This window comes from Cataglyphis hispanica, chromosome 12 (genome assembly GCF_021464435.1).
Source record: "Cataglyphis hispanica isolate Lineage 1 chromosome 12, ULB_Chis1_1.0, whole genome shotgun sequence".
Taxonomy (NCBI): Eukaryota; Metazoa; Arthropoda; class Insecta; order Hymenoptera; family Formicidae; genus Cataglyphis; species Cataglyphis hispanica.
Genome location: NC_065965.1, coordinates 5,301,409 through 5,324,107, shown reverse-complemented (window position 1 = coordinate 5,324,107; position 22,699 = coordinate 5,301,409). Strand labels below are relative to the sequence as shown.

The following is a 22,699-nucleotide window of genomic DNA, read 5'->3' as shown; positions in this document are numbered from 1 at the left end:
GCGAATTCTGTAATGATGAGGACGCATGGACATACGTAGCACATTCTCAACGACACACCGCACTTTCGTCGCTCCATAACGCCGGACTTTCTGCCGCGCGCGCAGATACCAGTTAGAAATACGAAATTGCACCACGCGCCTGCCTGTATACTGAGCTCGCCACTTTCGCGAGATTGCTTTCCCCGTCCTCTCTCATCTCGTACGCGCACAAGGAAACTCCGAAGCTGGTAGACCGTAGAGAACGAATGAACTCTGGGAGAAACAGAGCGACGATAGAGGTCGTTTGACGGAAAGGGAAAAGCGATAGAGAAAGAAAAAGAGAAACAAAGACAATGAGATCTTCCGACATGAACAACATACACTTCATTATGTATATTTTTATTAATATATTATTATCTCGACTCTTTTGAAGAAAGACGTTTGACTCTCTGTATTGCCTATATCACATACGAGATAATATAAATAGAAAAATAAAAGACATCTGTCTTCCTTGAAGTTAAAATAAATGTTTATGAATAATACAATTTTTTTTTTTTAATAGGACAGTGTTGAGAAGTTAATTAAACGCTCATTTATATCATCTTATGTTCGGTAAGAAAAAAAAGTGCTCATGTTTTCTTCCTCTATCATTTTTTATCAGAAAATATTTGTAGCAAAATATATCATAAATAAACAATCTTGGTTATGTTAAAATAACTAGATAGCGAATGTCGTATGTTTCAATTAATTCACATAATTGAAATTTTGCTGTTTTACCTGAGAAACTAAATGCAAAATAAAAACGAGAATATTCATATGAGTTATAGAAATCGTGAGAAAGAATGAAATGATTATGTCTTTACTCTGATTTCCCGCTTCTTTGCTCATCAAATATTCATAGCTGTTTTCAAATATTAATGAACTTGTTTATTAACACCCTATCGCCATTTATCTCTATTGCGAAATGTCGATCCTGCAGGAGATGGGTATCCCTTTCAGGGATGAAAACGCGTCTCTCTTATCGGAACTAACGGTCCGAATAACTTTCAAGGTGTTTCTCCTTGATGGACGACAAGACCTTTTTCGCGTTTCCATCGATACCCTAATGCCCTCGAGGAAAAAGGGCGGATATATATCCGAGTCGAATCGGAAAACGAGGTGACGAGAGAAAGACGACTTCTTGCTTCGAAAAAAGGAACATTGCACGAGATCAAATAAGAGCAGAGAGCGAAGAAAAAGAACTGAAACTTTCCCGTAGTTACGTCATGAATGCGCGCGTTAATTACAACGCCCACGAGGCATACACGAGCATGAAAATGGCCTTTAAAAGGGACAAAGGTGTTACATCGATAAAATAAAACGGGTGACGTAGATGATGGCATCTGAACTATTGATTATTTCGCAAAACTATGCGAGGAAAATAAACGTATAAAGTTAGTATCCGAATTTCGAAATTCGACAATTTTGGTAAATGCTATAGTTTATTCAATTCTTCGAAAAGGATCTTGAAACTCTAAGCAAAACTATTTTAATACCAAGCTAGCTTTAACTTCCAAGAGAATAATGTAGTGGAACGCACAATTTTTCCACATTTACTTGGGAAAATTGAGAGATATTATTTACATTTCCATTTCTGCAGCGCGTTGTGCTTATATGTTATATTATAAACACATATTATAATGCAACTGATATGAAAACTTATTTGCGCATCATTTTTATTCTAAGATTTAATAACGATTTAATATTTATATTATCTATTATATTCTCTCTCGAAAGAATTCGAGGCGAATCATGCAAAAATCTATTTCAAGGCATCAAGAGCTGTAACTTAAACAATTAGCGCACCTCAACTTCTGATCGTTTTCATTAGGCGAGTTAGAGAAGTCAAGAGTTTCAAAAGTTTCTTCGCCGACAATAAAATATGTCACAACGAATAATTACTTTTTTCCCTAGTGTATACATGTACGCACGCATTTAAGAGACGCTTAAGACACGCTCGTGTTGACGTTAATTATAACATACTTTTTTATAGAGCTCAAAGCGTTGCGCAAGGGTGCTATTTTTAAGTGACCACAAACATTTTATGCTTCGGAACAGCGGGGTAAAAAGAGGGAAGGGAGAGAGAATGTTAAAGGGCTTGCTACGGTTTCGAAAAACGGACGTACTAAAAGCAAATGGTCGTAGTCTTCTAAATGTCATGGCCTCAAATGTCCTTAAAAAAAAATAAAAAGTCTTGCTGTTGGTTTCTATTGCAATATTTCGTTTGACAAAGCAAAAGAAAAAGGCATTATCGTGCCGACATTAATTTACAAAATAACGCAGCGTAACGATCATCATTAACCATAGATAACGAGGATGCAATTCATACTTGATGGTGCAGGTTTTCGTTATCGATAAGCAGATTCCGGGCATCGCAATTACGCGTCACGTTTTAATCATTACGGAACGCTTCTCGCGACTGCGGTTGGACGTTGCGGTCGAAATTTCGCCGATACAGAGCGATATTATCCAATGAATTCTCTCCGCAAGAGGAAAACTCTCGACAACATCTTGATGAATATTCGAAACAACGTGAATTCTCGAAAGCGATTCTTAAAAGTGATTATAATTTATACAATCGTAGATTGACAAAAATTAGATGAACAAAAATTAAATTAATTAATTATTCACATTCAATGTAAAACTAAAATATTAATTTTAATAAATAATATGTATCTATTTTTCATTAATAAAGAAATTAGAAATTAAATGTCAAAAATAGAAAAATTCATAACAATTACTAACGTGTTTGCAATAACAATATTAATATTTGTTAGTTGCATAAAAAAAGATACCATATAGACGAGCTACGAATAGATCGAGTGACCGTTCGTTTTTTCATTTAGAAATGAAAGGCAGGTGCGCAATGACGATAGGTAAACGCGCGCGAACGCAGATATAAAAAGCTTTGTATATGACAGCACACTAGGCGAATTGGGAGATTAGATTAGTACGCGATTGAAGCTGCAATCGAAGAGAACGCGAGATGAAATAGAAGCGTTCGTTGGGCGAATTTATTGATTCAATTTCAGTTGGCGAGTCCCCCTCCCCTCCCCACCCCGCTCTGCCGGTATCCTCTGAAACGCCGTTTTAACTGCTGATGGATGGTACGTCAGTGTTGTCGAATTTTCGAGTTTAGTCTGTCCGCAATTTAGCATAATCGATGAGCGATCACGTACCATCACCAACGTTTATCGCACAAAAAATTTTCGTTTATCGATCATCATAAAGTCGTAGAATCGCGAAAATGGACAAAGATATAAAATAAAAAAATCTTTTAAATAAAAAATTAAATTAGTATAAAGTGAGTAAAAATAAGCAGATTTCTCGTCTACTTCTGTAACAAATCGAATATTACAAAACAGCCTTTGTCATAAGTTTTTGCCGAGGAAAGCACGACTTTAAAATCGAAGAGTTTTATAGGTAAAGAAAAACAGCGATAATTCTGGGACACCGTGCTGAAGCGTAACCTCGATAATGTTAAAAATACTACGGACAATGTATTATTGAACATGATACAATCTTGCACAATGTAGAAGGTAATAAATTTAGATTATAAAAAATGCTACTGTACATCGAATTATATTATTAGTTTACGAGAATAACGAAACACCCATCAATCCTCCAAGTGGAAAATGATACTGCAAATTCAAGACGAATGTATTCTTTATAAACGCAATAGCGAGAAGTGCTATAAAAAGAGCGGAAAAGTCAATTAGCACGGACAAACGTTTCCAGCCTGACATGACTTACTTAATTTAGCATCCGGCCTATTCGTTCTCTGCATTCAGATGGTACTTCTTTTAGCTTCAATCCTTGATTCTTGCATAATTCAATTCTAATCACGGCAGAATTACTAAATTTAACGCATAGATTACAATTTTTTTCGTAAAAAATTTATTCAGTTTTTTGTTTCTTCGATAAAAATATATATCTCCTTTTTCGTTTTATTTTTCAACTCTTAACAAAAGAGTTCATTTTATTCTGAAAAAATACAAGTTTAGTTTTCATTCTGTCTTTAGAAAAAAGTTTTCATTCCACGGATCGATTTTAGACTGTGATTAAAAACTCGCACCAATTTTCATTTCGATTTTGTCAGAAAAAAAAGAACAAAGCTATTATACCGCTTTTATTTCAAAACAAGTTTTATTTCAGCTTTCATATTCCAATTTTCATTAGACTAATTTTGTTCAATGCATTTTTGTCTCACAAAGAGTTTAATTTTTATTTTGATTTATTAAAAAAAAAAATAAAAAAAAAAAAATAAAAATCTATTTCTGTTTTTGTAAGACTTTCGGAAAGAGAGATTGCAAATTGTATATATATATATATATATATATATATATATATATATATATATATGTATGTATGTATATATGTACATGTTTATATGTATTATTTTACACTTACACATCTGCCAAAAAATATTATATATAAATCCAATTATATTACTGTTGTTAAAAAAGGCAACTATAGCTGTTATTCTACTGATAAAAATATCTAACTTTTGCTTTGTCTTTATTTAAAACAGTTCTAATTTTTGCTTTGTCTATATTTAAAACAATTTACTCTAGCACATTTCTATTTACGTGATATGCAGCATTTCTCTCTCTCTCTCTCTCTCTCTCTCTCTCTCTCTCTCTCTCTCTCTCTCTCTGTCTTTTATTCATTTCAGTTTTCTTTTTTCTATTTCTTCGTTTTATTACCCATCATTTTTCTTTTGGTTGTTTCCCAAGCGAATCATCTAGCTGTCCTTTTTTCGACAAATCATGAAAAATGTACGCGAACGGTAACGCAATTTCGCGGACGATCGCGAAATCGAGTTACGACTCGGCGCGTACTTTATGTACGCGCGGGTCAGAATGCCGAACGACCGACAATGCATACATCCGTGCCGTTCGCTAGCGTTAGAGTATACGAGTATTCGTTAAAAAGATAAAAGATTATGTCTTGTTTCCGTTCGCCGCATCAAATTTTTTTATTTTTTCGTGCGTTCGCGCTCGGGAAACGGCCGCGGCCGCGCGTTTCGTGGCTCTCGCCGCAAATTTACCGCTCAATTTTTCACGTTTTACGTCCAGATTTCAATGCAAAAATATTTATACATTGTGTTAGTCCGTTCTTCGTCGCCCGTTAACTGTTCTGAAAGCACGTGATGAACGTTTCACGCTATAAATAACACGATATATCTCGCGCGCGCGCGACGTTATTTGCTAATGTATATTCGGTTCATTACAAATAATATTTTTTAAAAAATCTCTTCGAACAAATAGATGATTTATTAACAAACTTGTTGATATTCTTACGGTGACTTTGTCGCAAAAGGTTCTACGAGACGTACGATAAATCAGAAATTGCAAGAATCAGTGGAATATATGGTAACGAAATTGGGAGGCGATTTCCCGAAAACGTGACAGCCAGAGAATGGTTTCCGGAACGAGGAACGCGAAACCGTTCTAGTGCTCGGCCGCACGGAGGCTGCACTATTGATTTTCCGTAGGCGCGTGGCGGTGTTTTCCACGCTCGCCGGTTTCCCAAACTCGCTTTCAAAGGCGGCGCACACAAGTGAAAAATCCATGCGCCCGACTCCTTTGACATGCCGTGAAAAATATTTGCCGTGGCAATGTACGCCGCAAGCAAACTTCGAGACGAGTTGTAATAACAATATATAAAGAAATAAAAATATCGAAAAATTTGAAATTAAAAACTATTCAATATTATACACTTGCACGCGCTTTTATATATATATTATTAAATCTTCACAAAAGTCACAAAATACAATCATTTGTCGTGCTTTTTATAGGATATATTAAATTTTTAATTCAATTTTTTAATTCAATTCATCCTTCACAATACCATTGATTCATGTGTTGTATGCGCGCCTTTCCAATATACAATATATTATAAGGAATAAAATGCATCAGGCGCAAAAGAATGAATGTTACGAAATATAACGCTGAATAATTCGTATAAATTTACATATATGCAATTTTCCGCAATAACTTTCGTCGAAGTATCCAAGTGAAAGAATTTACACGCGCAGCATGTAAATTTTTTGGTCTCGCGCGATGAAACATATCAGCAGACGAGTTTTAACGTGCGAGATCTACGTGGTCGGTTTTGTAAAGGCTGAAATAAATGTCGCCAAACAAAGGAGCTCGTTAAGTTACATTAGATAGTTTGCATTTAATGCGCGCTAGAGAATTCATGGCATTCACATTCCAAATGAATCGCTAAAATCGCATATGCGCCGCAATACCGAATATACGAAGCGTCAACTCGGAACGCGAAACTTTGTCATGCGAAAATTCCCAGCTGGGAGCAGAGAAGCCACGGTAATACGCGTATAAATTGCGATAATCACAAGGTTTCTTTCACATAACAATACACGAGTGCGACGCGACGCGTCGCATTGTATTCGATATCAAACGAGGACAATTTGCGCGATAAACATGAGTCAATGCAAATTGCGTATTTAAATCGTCCCGTGTTTGTTTGTCCAACGTGCGCATACACGGTAATGAAGTGACAGTAGCAACAAAAGTGACGCAAGCGGGACATTCATAATATTGCCGTCCCAGGTAAATTATTTATTAACGCGATATCGATTAAGAAATTATTTTAAATATCACATCGCTTTAGAATAACATTAAAAGACTATTAGAAAATAAACAAATTATTTCTTTGCTCATCATTAGATTGTTAATAATTGTAGATTGATTGTTAAGTAACAAAAAAGTAGGCGACAAGTTAATATACCATTATACAAAAAAAAAAAAAAATTTTTTTCAGAAAATCCTGTCGCCAACGTATAGCTATTAAGAAATTAAAATATTATCATTCTTAGATCACGAGTTTCGAAGCGACTGTCGAGTAGTCAGTGTATGAAATTCAATAGAAAATAGATGAAAGGAACGTATGGTAAAAGAGGTCTTGGAGCCGTTTCACGAATTTATGCAGAGCGGCTACATACCGCGCTGCACGAATCGACCATTCAGAGCCGGGCATGGGAAAAAGGCGAATTGTAGAAGCGAGAGGAAAACCAGGATTTAATTAAATGCAGCCGCCTGCCCGTGGTACACGAAAGCCCGACCCCCTCCCCTCCCTCGTATTCTAAAATCGAATAACCCATCGATCTCGTTTCACCCCACCGTTGGCCGCCATCATTTCGAGTGTTTTACAGCAATTCGCAGAGTTGCATCGCCAAATGCTATGCAATCGATGCGGACGCATCGCTCCAGAAATGAATTTTCATATCATAAATAAATCGATGTATGTAAGAGATGCTTGAATCAACAAAATACGTTCGTAACGTGTATTCGATATCAAATTGCGATGTAATTAAAATATAGATTTCCGCATACATCAACAGTACATTTCAGACAAAAAAAGAAAAATTAAATATAAATTCATACAACCATATGTATAATGACAGGATTATTATTCGAAATACTTGAATTCAATTTCTTAATATTAAATAATAAAAAAAAAATTAATTATATCACTGAAAATTAAAGTACTTTAACAATTCATATATATATTCTTTATTAGAAAAATATAAAAATGATTTAATATTATATTTACTCCAAAAATATACTTCAAAGATCATCCATTTTCACATTTAATATAACATAAATATGAAGTGATGATAATAAATACAATATTTGATAATAACGAAACTAAAGGTCGTTGTACACAGGTGCGATACACCGCAGACGCGTTCGCACCGAAGAAATAAATCATGGCATATTGCGCGTCGCAATGATCACCCGACCATCCGTGGAAATTGCACAGCTTCCTGACTATTACAGGACCTTCAAGGAGCCACGACAGGATAGCGAGAGGAATGGAGCGACGGACAGAGACAAGGGCGAGAATCTGTCGAAAAGGTATCAGAGGAGACGCGGAAGGATGGACCAATTAGGAGGACAAAGGCGACACGTATCCTTTGTCCGCGAATCGTATTATCGAGCCTGGGAGCGACTGCCAGCCCTTTGCCCGGATCAGAACAAGACTCAAAGCACCTGGTCCCTTAGAGTTTGACCAGACGTAGACGTCTCAAATTGGTTAATTGGAGAGTCATCAGTCCTATCTAAGATGGATACTCTAAGAGCTCCATATTAGATTAGGATACGAAGAGAAAAGGAGATAAATCCCTTTACATGTCTCTTCTATTTACTTGAGATTAAAATACAGCGAGGGAAAACGATGGTTAATATCATTATTCTTTTTAATAAGAAAGTTAATTAAATGCAATTGAAATGCGATACAAGTTAATTTATCGCAGACACTAATATACGTAATTGGAATAAAATTTGATGCAAAGAATAATAAACGGTTCAATTTGAATATTTCTCCGGATACGATAGCTCGATGATTTATTTATTTAAATGGGAACCATACGAAAATACGATATGGAGAAGTATACGAGCATTCTTTCCAAATCCGAACATATTTTTAGTCTTTATCTGCGCTAACGTTCCTGCGTTGCGGGTCGTTGCTCAGGCAACACGGAAAACACGAACAGCGAACGTTAAGCCGCAACTTTATTGCACCTGGTTCTATACCTGTTGTGCAAATGTCGGTTTTGTTGCTGCTTCGCAGAGGTTCATGTCCCTTTGTCGAAAAAGTCAAACTCGACGTTATTGCACGGTGCGATGATCAAATAACGTGAAAGAAGAAACAAAGAAATAAAAATTGTTGCATCGCAAAGGAAAAAAAAAATTTGTCGTTCACAGCTTTTATATTTTATAAAAGCTATGTAAACAAGAAACTGATGTTTCGTAATCCGTTTTTGTTTATTTGTACGATTAAATTTAACATGTTGTATATATTTATCAATAAACGAGATGGACACGATGGAGCGAATTATACAAGCACAAACAAAAGAGAAAAATTAAATAAAACAAATATCGTTCCAGCGCGCGCGTCCACCTAAATTTTCATATTTGCCAATAAATAATATGAAAACACGATATTGAACAATATCGAGTGTATCTGTTACATGAGATAATGCAGCGACAACTTTGAGATTATTTCATTATGTTCTCTGATGTGTATGTATTTATACGTGGCGTGCTAACATAATTTGTATTTTATGAATTCATAGCATGATGTTACATATACATATGTAACTATGTTATATTAAAAGTAAAAAAATTTTAATTAAATATATAAATATACTTTATAAATTCGTTCAACATACAGTTCGATATAGCGTAACTATTATTTTCATTATAATCTCCAAATATTTATATGTAAATAAAAATTTCCACGATGTTGATTAAATTTCTATCACAGAATATATATATATATATATATATATATATATATATATATATATATATATATTATAAGCAATGTATAAATGTAAAACAAATTTGAATATATAATGAATTGAATTGTATATTGTTCAAGATGTATATACCTATTCAAATAGTAATATATTTATTTACTTGCAACAATCTTATGTCTGTATTTGCACGGTTAATAAGGTTAATATCTAAAAATTAAAACTTTAATATATTTTATTTCTCCTACATGTTTGTTGATATTAATGTCTTCAAAACGCAACGTTAAATCAAATGTTAAATTCAGCAGTTTAAACCGAAAGTAATTTCAAAGTAGTAAAAAGATAGATATTTACTTCAGAATAATAACTAGCATTATCGATATTAGACCATAATGGATGATTGGCGAAGAAGGTCAAAGCAAATCGAGGAATAGATTCAGGACAGCGGTTATAGCTCGTTTGATACATTTTAATGTTTTATCTCTGTGCGAAGAGATATAAAAATCGAGCACTTAAGCTGATTTCTCCAACTTTCCATCTGCAGACTGTTATGAAAATGCAAAGAGCGTAATCCTTAAGAGTGTAATATCTATCATTGTCATTTTCTATCTTATTTATGTTAGTAAGATGTCGCAGCTAAACCTCGACATTTTTTCCCTTACTGAGATTCACATTATTTATTTTTGATATCACATGATCCAATCCTTTTTATTAACTCATGCTAAATGATTTTTATTGTATCGCGCGATTAAAATATATACAATGCGCGTGATTAAAATATATACTATTATACAATATTAAAATATACAATATACAATATTAAAATATAAAGTAAAAAAAAAACGATCCAAAACGAAAAACGCTAATTTGTTAATTTAATATGTTTGTCATTGTCGGCGAAAATAAGCGAGAATTATATTCAAAGACAAATACTCATTGTCAGTCTCGAAAGAAGTTTAATGTAATTGAGAAGGATTATTTTTTAATTTTTTTTTTTTTCGTAGTTATTTAACGATTATTTTTGCTATTAATAATGCTCGACAATTTTTAAGCAAGCATAACAAATGTAGATAATTGTAATTTCTTTTCCTACATGTATTTAATAGAAATTAATATTTTTTTGTTGCTTTTTATAAGTTCATCAATTTTTAAACATCAATTAAAAAATGTTGTACACCCCAAAATAATTATATGTATAGTAATGCTTATGTAACTGATAAGTATATTTTTATTCACTGTATTGTAAAAGCGGTAAAAGCCCGGCGCGATATTTATGTATGTCAATCGATTGTGAAACGACAAAATATATCAAGCCGCGCATGTCTGATGAAAAACGATAAATACTATGCGACATTTATCGCAATACGGCTATCCCGCAGGCTACGTAGTTATGTCACGTAGTTATGAACAGTTGACAGATCGATAAGCGTTATTCGCGTTCGATTATTTCAACGCATCGTCTGTCCAAGTATCGTGGCTTGGTATTGATCGCAAGCCGCGTGCGTCAAAACAATTATTTTTAAAAAACAATCGCGATTGTTTTTCCGCGCGGAGATTCGCGCGGAAAATTCTCTCGCGAGCAACGATATAAGCCTTGTTTCATTCTTCGTATTCTCTATACCGTTACGAACACAAACGAATTTTAAATGGCTGTTATTGTTACTATCAATTTTATGTTCCACGCATCACTTGTGATTGAACAGATATTTTTTTATATATATCGTATAGAAAAAAGTTATTCAAAAACAAATTTTTTGTAATTTATTGAAATATATAAAATAAATTGAATAATTAATTGCTTTTGTGTAAATTTAAAAAATGTAAAACAGTATTATTTAAAAAAGAAAAAAATAGAAAGAAATATTTTTGAAATAATTGACAAAAGAGAACGCGCGTGAAATCATTTATTTTCCTGTATCTATTAAAAATATCAGCATCGATATGTTAAAATTATTACCTGAACTATATTCATTACCATTTATTATCATATATTATAAATGAAATCGAGAAAATAAACGTTATTACATTACACCGTTACATATATTATTAATATATATTCACGGATATCTGTAGATATAATATATAATTTATATATAATAAATATAATATATAATATATAGTAATTTTCATAAATATCTTTTTTTTCACCATCTTATAAATTTGAATATACATCGAGCTGTTCAACCATTGGAAAACGAAAAGAGCTTCATTAGGAAGTAAGCGCGAAACGTCACCTGCGGCATTCACCTAGCATCGAACTTACCGTTGCATTTTGCAAACTCGCCCCGTTATCAGTAGCGGCGCTAACGTGATCAGAAATTTGTCGAAGCGGACCTCCGAACTGTTCACGAATGTGTTACACATACGTCATTACTCGCGGTTTACTCGCGCGCGCGCGCGTACTTTAGCAGGGAAGCCACAAAATTACATGGGAGTCCTCAAACTTACTGGCACGTTAAACGAACGTTTTGCGACGCTCTCGAACGGTCGCTTGCCCTCACGCGCTGATGAATCCTTCCTCTCTCCTGTGCGCGACACCGCACACGAAACTTTTCAGCTTAATTACACGCGCACCGACATAACGGAGCGGTTAGATGGGTCCTCCATCCTCCACTTCCTGGCCCAATCGCCGGCTCGACGAGCGTTTCTCCACGATCCCCTTTTTTCCCCGCGGACATTAACGAAAGCGCGAGCTATAACGAGGCGGTAATAAAGGCCGTCAGGACGACGAAGCCGTGAAGCGGCTTGAGAGACCGAGCGGAAGAAAGGGAGGAACGGCCAATTTATTGCTTCACGGTATTTGTTGGAATTGTAATCAAGCAGGTTTCAAAAACCAATTTTCATTGTTCGGTCGCGACGATCGTGCCGCGTAAATGAGTTTTACACGAGAATTTTTATATTTAGATATGACATCTAAAGCGAGCTATCACACGCAATTTAACAGCGAATATTCACAGTTTCTCATTGAAAAAAATTCAACATGGATTTTTTTTTTATTTAGATGTATACATAACTCTTCTCCTATTGAAAAAATACAATTTTATTATCAAAAATTTCTTTAATAATCTAATTACTATCATATTTTTGTCAAATACGAATAGATATCAAATATAAATAAATATCTTTCCATTCGCTAATAAAGACGAATAAAACGAAAAATACAAAAGTAATAATATGTTTCACTTTCCAAGCATAATACAATATCGTTTACGATCGTTATTTATGTCAAAGCGACTCCCCATGCTTACGGTGCCAAATTTAGTTATAATAAGCAAAGAGTTAACAAAAATATAAAAAAGAAAAGTGCCAATGCCAAAAACTGCCACAGATACCATTATTTGCGGTCGATATGTCAGGAGTGTCTTTTAGAGCAACGAGGAGGGGGTGGGTGGGGGCTGAGATTAGGAAGGGTTGCGGGTTTTGTCCGTACGGAAACGAGCAACCCTTCGCCCGCACGTACGGAAAATTTACAATACCCCAGTGACTCTATCCGGTGGTAGAACAACACCTTTGCTTCGTGGCCATCCCACCGCTGTGAGTTGCTTATATGATATTCGACCGAGAATTAGCTCGCCCCAATCAACCAACCCACGGCGCTCGATAAACTGCATTTTATGAGATTTGCGTAGACATGAAAGTGTCCGATTAACGGAATGAGTTCGTTACATTGATCACCAAAAATCACACATGTGTAAAAATAACTTAATAATGTGATCAATAGATATATAATTCTTAATCAGGAATCGAACGAATCAATTATACTATTCAATAATAATATGACAATTATAGATATAGAATTATAGAATTAAGCAGTTGCTGTTAATTTATTCAACGAAGATAGACATGCTAAATTTGCTTTAATAATTAGTCAATATTAATATATGCATTAATATATATATCCTACTTAATAATAGATGACATTAATATACATATTATGATAAAATATAATATCGATACATCTTAAACATAAGGTAATATTAATAATAAAGAACGCATAAAATCCATATAATCGGTGTGTAATTAACAGAAATCAATTAATCTAATTAAAGTACACGACAAATTCACTTTAAAAAAAATTCTATTTATTTATTTCACTTTAAAGAAGATTCTATACTATAATAACGTTTAAACTATTGGTAGTTATATGTAGATTCTGTTGCAAGCTTTCATATTTCTCATCAACGCGATCAAATAATATCAATCCTAAAAGAAAAATCAAAGAATCTCTCTGCAAAGAAACGAATGTGGTGAGATTTACGAGTGATCGAACATATCCTGTAAAATCTTTGGGGATAAGACACAGTAATCTTTATCTTCTAACGATTCAGTCCCTTCGCACGGAATACCGTGGAGATTTAGGTACATAAAGTGTTGGTAACCTCCCTCTTGCAGATCCGTTTTCTTGTTGGACGAGCTCCGAAGATGGGGGGAGGGTTCTCAGTTACACCCGGGGATTTAAGTCGAGAACAAAGGATCATCGTGCAGAGGACAGAGCGCCGACGCGGATTTCGATTATGAGATAGACGGAATTTACATCGGCCAGATAGCCTACGAAGGCACGAAGACGAAACTTTTAAGTATTATCCACGGACCATTAAACCCTCCGGGGATGGCCGTTATAACGAATAAAACGCGAGAAATCTTCGTAAGGAAAGAGTATCGAGATCGACAAAAAGAGAAACCAAAGTGGGTTCGAGCGATCTTAGAATTGCTAATGTGAATTGTCGAAGCCTGACAGTATCGTTTTATCTTTTCTAATAAGAGTGACGATGTAACAAGCCTTAGAAACGACATGTTCTTAAAAGCGAAAATTTGATGTCGAGAAAGCTTTGTAATTTTGATATTAATCCTGTTATTATCAGAAAATCATTTTACAATAGTATCTATTCTTATCAATCAAAATGTATTCATGATCGATATACATTTTCAGTGAGTCTATTTAACGTTTAAAAGAATGTACAATAATCAAATTTAATCGTTATAAATATCATCAAATATAATTTTCTTGTAAAAATTAAGTACGCTGTACATTTTATTAAATTAATTTTGAGAAAATTTCTGAGAAAAATATGTGCTGTATTTATATTATATTAAAATAAAATCTTCGTAAAAATATTAAAATTATATTAACAAAAATTCACGTATGCTCTTTGATTATAAAACTGCACCGAAAAGCTAGAATAAATAATACGTATATGTATATTTGTGCAGAAAATAAAATTTATATGTTTACGATTGCAAATTTAAATTTATATATTTGACAGCAAACAAATATTTTAATTAAATTTTGAATTTTTTAAATCAAAAGAAATCTACGAAGTATTGAATATGTTGTAATGTCAATCAAATCTTTTTGCACAGATTTATATATACATATCCTCGATAAGTATAAGTTTGCTTCAAATCGCTTTATGATTTCAAATATACATGTTCGAGCAATTACATATGCTTTGTGCAACAATAAAACTGTAATAAATACGACGAAGTGAAAAACGCGTTCTCCAAAGATAATTACAGTCGTAATAAAATGCGGAAATTGAGTAATGTCAACGGGAAATGACATTAGATTCATAACAACCTATGACTAAATTATCGGAATAATATTGCAACTGAGATGAATCATCAGAATTATCATGACATCGTATTATCTCGCTGAGCCAGCATAAGCAAAATGTGAACTAAGGATAACAACTTCGTTCTTCGCAGTAAAGCAAAATTCCAAGAACGCCGATATAATTATAATAATGGCACGTGTATTGCGCATTTATTCGTTAGAATTTATTGGCCTATAAATCGACGCGATTAATTTTCAAGTAAAATAACCGATTTATAGGCGTAATATCCTTGCTTACTTTATGCAATGAAACGGAATGAATGAATGCAAATGTCTGATAGCATTTAACCCCTTGACATACAATGACGTCTGAGAGACGTCATTCATTTTATGTGCCATTGTAGACTTTGACGTCTCCGAGACGTCAAAAACTGTCTTCGACGAACATCGCGTTTCACACATTACAGAATTATTAAATTATTATTTTATAGTATTACTTAATTATTGTACATTATCAGTATATATCAATCATATTGAAAGTTATGTAAATTTGAAAATAAAACGTTCTGTTTCTAAGCTTATACATGAGTGTCCAGTTGAGCAAAATTAAATGATATTCTTTGGACGCGTCGACGCGCATTTTATTTGTATGTCAAGGGGTTAATATGAAATTTCCCGTTCATTTAATTCTTGGTAAACAATCTACGCACTAATATTAAAAATACAATTTGACGAAAATAAGTTCAAATAATCAAAGAATAAAGAAAAATTTTTATATTAATTAAAATTAATTTTTTGTTTAAAAATCTCTCAAAATCTTTTAAAATAATTTAAATAAACAATTGCAATAAAATATTTAAAGTATCAATCAACATTACTAAATATTTTTAAATAAAGTATTATTGTTAATCAATATATATTTATTTCTATTTAAATAATTATTCTAATTCTTAATAATAAGATAAGATTTATATTTACTTGTAAAAATTCTTTTAGTTTCTTTTACTATTAAACAAAATATTAAGAGATAATGTAGTTGACAAATTGCGAATATAAAAGAGCTAAACAATAGTGTGTATGTGTTATTTAACGACAATGGCGATTGATGCAATAAAAAAACTATCATTCAATCGGTATAAAAGTGAATAATTTCAAACGTATGTCCAACCAGAAGATACAACGACGATATAATCAATATAAATAAAAGTGCTGACTCATGTTTAGACTTGAACTGGCCGTTTTTTTTTTTTTTTTTCAAAATTAGATATTAGATATTCAGCTCAATGGAATAACTATTTCAATCGAGTCGAAACATCAATAACAAATTCGATATGATACCGAAAATTAAAAACGTTATCAGTATTTATAGACAACACTTTATCGTTTAATCTTTGTTTTTTCATAGATATGGTTATCATCCTTATTCATTCTTGTTTTATTTTATCTCTTTTTTATAAAATCACCATAAATACATAATTATATTATAAATTAAAATCACATTTATAAATTTCTATTTATTAATAATATTTATTAACAGTACAGAGATATCCCGAAGTTATGATATTTTTACGCAATTTTACAAAATCGAAAGAAAACGTAACTTTTTACATCGGACTCATATGTATGTATTTATAGCAACTTTGATACGAGCGAGATAATAAAAGCGATACAAAGATTTTAATCTTCTTGTACATCTCGTTTGAAAAACTGGCTTCTACATTGCGTGTATAATAAATGCAACGCAGTTCTCTACGATTATATCGTCATCTACTGAGAGCAGTCGCGCGAACATTTAAATATGCGTGAGGAAAAGTATAGCAAGACTCGCGTGTACCGAATGATCTAGCATATTTCTCACGACCATGAATGATGAAGTTTGCAAGGTGATTAACGTGCATGAGGTGTTACGTAAACACGAGCTGTATAAACGTGCCTTGATTAATTAAACTTACTCCGCAATCGATTCAAGTTTATTATTGACACGAGCATGAAACTCTGATAATTACATCCAAATACAGAAACGAAAATAAGTTTCATTGAGGCGATAATGTATAAATATAATTTGGAAAAAAATTTCTTGCAATCTTTTAAGCTCAAAACAATTAATAATAATAATATACAATAATTATAATGTACAATATTTTAATAATAATAATATAATAATAATAAATATAGTTGCAACATGTAGAAATATACTTGAATTAATTAAAAATACGTCTTAATTTAAAATAATAAATGAATAAATAGCTGACTTATTTCATAATTTTGAGAGAGAGAGAGAGAGAGAGGAGAATGCTCAAGCAAAATCTACAAATTAAAAGATATTTTTCATCATTGATTAAACTCTAGACTAGAGCACGAGAAGGGCAGGATAGTTGCGCGGCGCGTGTTTACTCAAAAGTTTAGACGCCCATTCTAACGGAGCATAAATCAGCTGTTGATTAAACGGAGACCGAGTTTCGCGTGTCGCCTCGGTTGAACCGAGCCGAAGTAGGCATTTGGCCCGTTTCCAGAAACTCTCCAATTCATCCTCTTCGGCTCGATCCACGACTCCCCGATGGCTCTCGATCGTGCATCACCGCGGCAACGAAACCTCGTCAACCTAGACTTCGGTATTTCCTGCAATTCTATTTTTATCTCTCGTCGCGTCGCAGACGATCGGAACGGAGTCGCTCGATTCATGAAATGGAGATAAGAACGAATACATGTATACAATATATATACATATATATATATATATATATATATATATATATATATATGTATATATAACATAACATATATAACAAATTCAAAAAATCTGACGTAAAATATCAAAGAACATTTAATGAAAATATTATTTATTAAATTAGTATTTTCAAGATACATACATCACACATTCCTGTAAATAATTTGGTTTAAAAACTTTATTTTATAATTATATTCAACATTCAAGCTTTTCTTAACTCTGATATGTTTTTCCGATGGTTCTACTATTTTAAAAGTTTATTAAAAAAACAACCGTGAAGAAAAGAAAAAATAGCACTTTTAATTTTACGAACTTCTAAAAATTATGTTGTTATGTTCGTTTTATTCTAGTCTCTGGATCAACATGCAATTTTCCAAAAATGTTAGAAGAAGGAACTCGAATACAACTCTTAAATTATCTCCCAGACTCTGTTTTAAGACGCAAAAGTAATTTCTATATTTTTATTTCGTATTAAAACATTTTTGAAATTATTTCCGACACACGCGTTATAAAACTATTTTGTTACATTGTGACAAAGTAGGTTATTGAATTGAAACCGTTATAAACCAAGTTTTCACATTGCAAAATTTACTCCCCCAAAAAAAAAAAAAATCTATGTAATAAATCAGAACCAGGAGTACAGAATTAATCGGCTAATTTATCATAATCATACAATTCTATTATATTTTCATTATTAAAGACTTTATGTTCCTAAAATCGCGACTATCGATCCGCTTTTCTGAAAGATGCGAAAATGAGAACGAGATTTGCGCGCCGCGCGAACACAATGTGCAAACTGGAAATCTGGAAAAGGTCAGCGCGACATCGCCCAACCAAGTATCGCGAATACTCCCACACGTATTACTAGGTACTACGTTGAGTAAACCCTTCTACTCCTCCGAGCGAAGTCGAATAGCGCGGTTGTGCCAGGAATGCCGAGTGGGAAGTTTTGCGGCGACCACCTATATCACTGAATACGGAATAACCCCGAGGGTAAGATCCCCCCCCCCTCCCCCTTGATCTCCGGGAATTTCAAATTCCCCGAGGAACCCCCGCTCAGCCGCGAACCGTCCTCCCCCTCTTGAATTCCCGCGAAAATTCTCGCTAAATATCGTACAAGGCAAGCGTCTTCTAGCATTAAGCAAGCATGGCTTCAATAAAAGCCTTCTCCCGAGAGATGTGCTACTGGGGCAGTTAATCTCTTAATTAAACAGAAATAGAATCGTCTATCTCAATGCGGTAGAGATTAAAAGATAATGTAAATATTAATATAATAATGATTATGCGATAAGAGATTATAAAAATCTGTTGATTTTTTGCTAAATCTGAATGTAATCATTTTTAATGTAAGTTTGTAAAAATAATTATATCTTATATAAATATGCTTCAATTATTAAATAGTCAACTTGTGAAAACTGTCAACCTTTATTTGCAAATTATATATTATCACATTTCTCACAAATAATACTTATATAAAAATCGTAATAATAAAATATTCTTGTTGATAATAATAAAAAAGATATACGTTAGAATTTAGTATGAAAATTCAACATCAATGTATGACATTCCAATCACATTCTTATTTCAAGAATAAGCGCGTTCATTATCTCTTACTCATTCCTCGCTTACTTTGATGGACGTAAAACTTGTGACGTAATTGCTAAAGCATGTACATAGCATTTAAATGAATAATGACATAAAGTTTTGAGAAAGAGAGAGAGAAGAATAAGGAGGAAGGGAGAGAAAGGCAGAAACGTCTTTGTTCCAAGACGTAAAATATACCGAAACATTGCTCTCGCGAGAATCCACGATTATCGGTCTAATATATACACAGTGGGATGTGAAACACTTGCTAATAAACACGACAGACCTTGAACGCAAAACGTTGTCTGGGTGAAACTCCAGATCTATTCGTAACACGGCGTGGAATAATGGAAGTCTCAAATAGAGCGTGTGGTTACGGCGATCGCGGGCGCAATATCGGCTTGATTACGTTAGAAATCAGAAACTGGGACTAAACTAAGCTCGATCTTCGAGAGGCGACGACGACGACGGCGGCGACAGCGGTGTCGGGATTACCAACGACGCGAATTAATTCCACGGTCCAAGTTCGTTCGACGAAGTTCTCTCTCGCGTCTGCGGACGAGTCGTCCTCGCGCGTAATTACGGGAAGGAAATATAATTCCCATCGCGTGAAAAAGGCGGCGTCTCTCGACTTCCGAGTTACGTTATTCGAGCGGACGGAACGTCAGGTATCTCTCTCGCCGCGGAATAACCTTTCGAGATGAAGATGGCAGCAACGTGCCCCGCTTAAAGATATCTCGCAAAGTAAGTTTGCTAGAGGTGAGAGGGGGCGAGAAACGAGAGGATGTGGTTCACCGAGGAATTGAAAAGTCCGCAAAAGAAAACCCGACCTTTTGTCCTTGAGAGCTACGCTTACTCGCGGGACAATGAAATGACTCGGTCATCCGTCCTAACTCCATCTTCATATTCCCGACACAATGCAACGTCCCAAAGCGGCTTTTTGCTCGTACCAGCAATTTTTCGATCTCTCTTTCCATCTCTCTTTCTTCCCGTCCTCCTCTCTCTTTGTCTCTCAAAGTAAAGATTACGAGCGAGAACTTATCGCCCCTTTTCTCTCCTATTATTTTCCGCGAGGTTTTCATTAACCGGAGAGCCCGACGATTTTCCGTGAAGCGACAAACTCGCGTTTCGCATTCGAGAGGCAAGAGGAAGCGAAGTGGGAGAAATCGATGATAATTAAAGTCGATAAGAAAGGAGTCGCGCGCGCGACGACGTCTCGCTTCGGAAGAAATATCGCGCGTTATAGTAGTGATATATTACGCCGTATATACATCGTGTGTATTCGTTGTCGACGATCCTAGAATCATTTTTCGAGCGAGCGGGAAACATATTCGCGCGCGCACTCTTATCGTCGCAAAGCCGTTTGTATATAAAAGCTGCTTACACACGCGACGGCTCCCACATGCGAGGAGCGAGGTCTTTACAAATGCTGAATCCTCGTACACGCCAAGTCCTTCGCAAACGCGAGAACCTCGGCACGCTCAACCAAGGGAGTCCCGGCACATGCGAGATCCTTTGAAATACGAGTGCTCATACATGCGAGATTCCTACACGTGCGAACACACTTCCGGATGATCGCCTGGTTTAGGAATGCGACAAAACTATGTAACAAAGAGACGGCGATGTTTTGTCGCCAAGCAATGCAATTTCGGCACGTTAAAATCCCGTTGTATTGTTATTACGTTTCGCGTTAATCGAGGATTTTACGATCGCCGCGAGAAATCTAATCCCGCGTGCGCGTATCGTTAATATTGCTAACGGGACTAAGACTGCCTCCCACACATATTCACGAATGCTCGGCATGATATAGTCGAGGAAAATCTCGTACAAGGGTTTCCTTTACTCTTTCCCATTATCGTAAATAGTACGATGACGCGCGCGCGACCACATCAACGTATAACTTATCGTCCAACGTGGCGGTGATTCGCTGATTACGACTTCCGTCGAGGGCCATTTACATCACATCTCGTGCGATGCGCGCACGAGAGAGAAAGAAAAACTTTCGCAATCGTCTTGCAACAATTCCCGCGCAGAATTGTACATTGCGGTACGAAAAATTTTCACTACTTCACATTCTGCATTTATATGTTGTAAAATTCTCCGTCTTGCCTACAGCTTAATACAGGATCGTAAAAAATTAACTGTCTTTATCTGCACTCAAACACAAAAAAGTTCCAAGATAAAAAACGCGCCTGCATATTTCTATTCAGAATAAATGCTGTCATTGTGATATTTTACAACTCAAAATTAATTTTCCGCTTCTGAAAGTTTTCTAAAACAGTTTTCAAAATTAAAAATTTATAGTTCATTATATTTGATTAAATTTTTATCTAAAGATAATACTCTATAAAAAATTATATTAATTCTAAATAAAATAGCGAGAACTGTTATGAAAATTATAACAAGTTTTAAACGTTAAAACTTAATAACATGTCGAATGACGCATAGAAATAGATATTATAAATCAATTAAAGACACTGTAAGAGAAACTACGAACTTTATTCGCGGAAAATTATTTGGCTACCAAGATGATTCATACTTCTTGTCTGTGACTCGTTTTAGGAACATATTCGGCGGCATTTTCTATGCAACTCGCAATTCCAGGAAATGATGACACAATGCATCGTATTTCCTCCTAATAAAGCACACAATACGATCAAAGGAAAGACCGGTAACTCCGCTTTTTGTAGTTGCAATATATTGCAATAAAAAGCACGAAGAGAGAGATAAAAGTAAACAATCGATATGATAATATTTGACATCTGAGAAAACACACTTCTTGTCTCTTTAATAAATGATACGCATACGATATTAATATTATTATACCGCGAAACAGATTTATCATCTTTATGTCGAAGAGTTTAAACAAGATAAGAACGTGCATATATTGACTCCAAAAACAGGAATTGATTAATTTACATAATGTTATCATAATAATTTAATATAACGCAGACGCGAGTTCAGTTCTGAATCGAATGCTTTAGAAAAAACCATTTGTATATTTTTTTTATATATAACTTTCTATGTATTTTTTTACTTAACTTCGTATTTAGTGTGCGATTTATTGAATCGACTTTAAATCATACCATTGTAAAGTTTCAAGTAATTATTTATATAGATTTCAAATATTGTAAATAAAAAATGTGCATATATGTTACAAGTCGTATAAAACTTGATATTGCTTTGGATATATCGTTCTTTATCAATGTTTACTCATGTTTTATTTATGTTTAATAAAAGAAACTGCCTACATCCGCATGGACAATAATTTCTATTACTAATTAATATAATATGAGAAGAGATAAAATAAATATTTTCCGGAATAATTTAAATTCAATTATTTCTTATATAGTTAATCAATAAAAAAATATACTATATATAATTTTTTATATAGAGGCAATAGCATTATTTTACTAAAAATCCGTTTTGAATCCTGTAGGAAAGTTCGCGTGCGACAAAAAATTTCTCACAAAAACAATTTTCAAACGAAGGAAGTGAACAGGGGTGCAATAATAATGTGTCTCAT

The 22,699-nt window shown here is 34.1% G+C and overlaps 1 protein-coding gene across 1 annotated transcript in view; it reads right to left on the bottom strand.

Moving 5' to 3' along the window:
- Positions 1-22,699, bottom strand: part of LOC126853634 (disintegrin and metalloproteinase domain-containing protein 10) — a 108,416-nt gene that overhangs the window by 84,010 nt on the left and 1,707 nt on the right.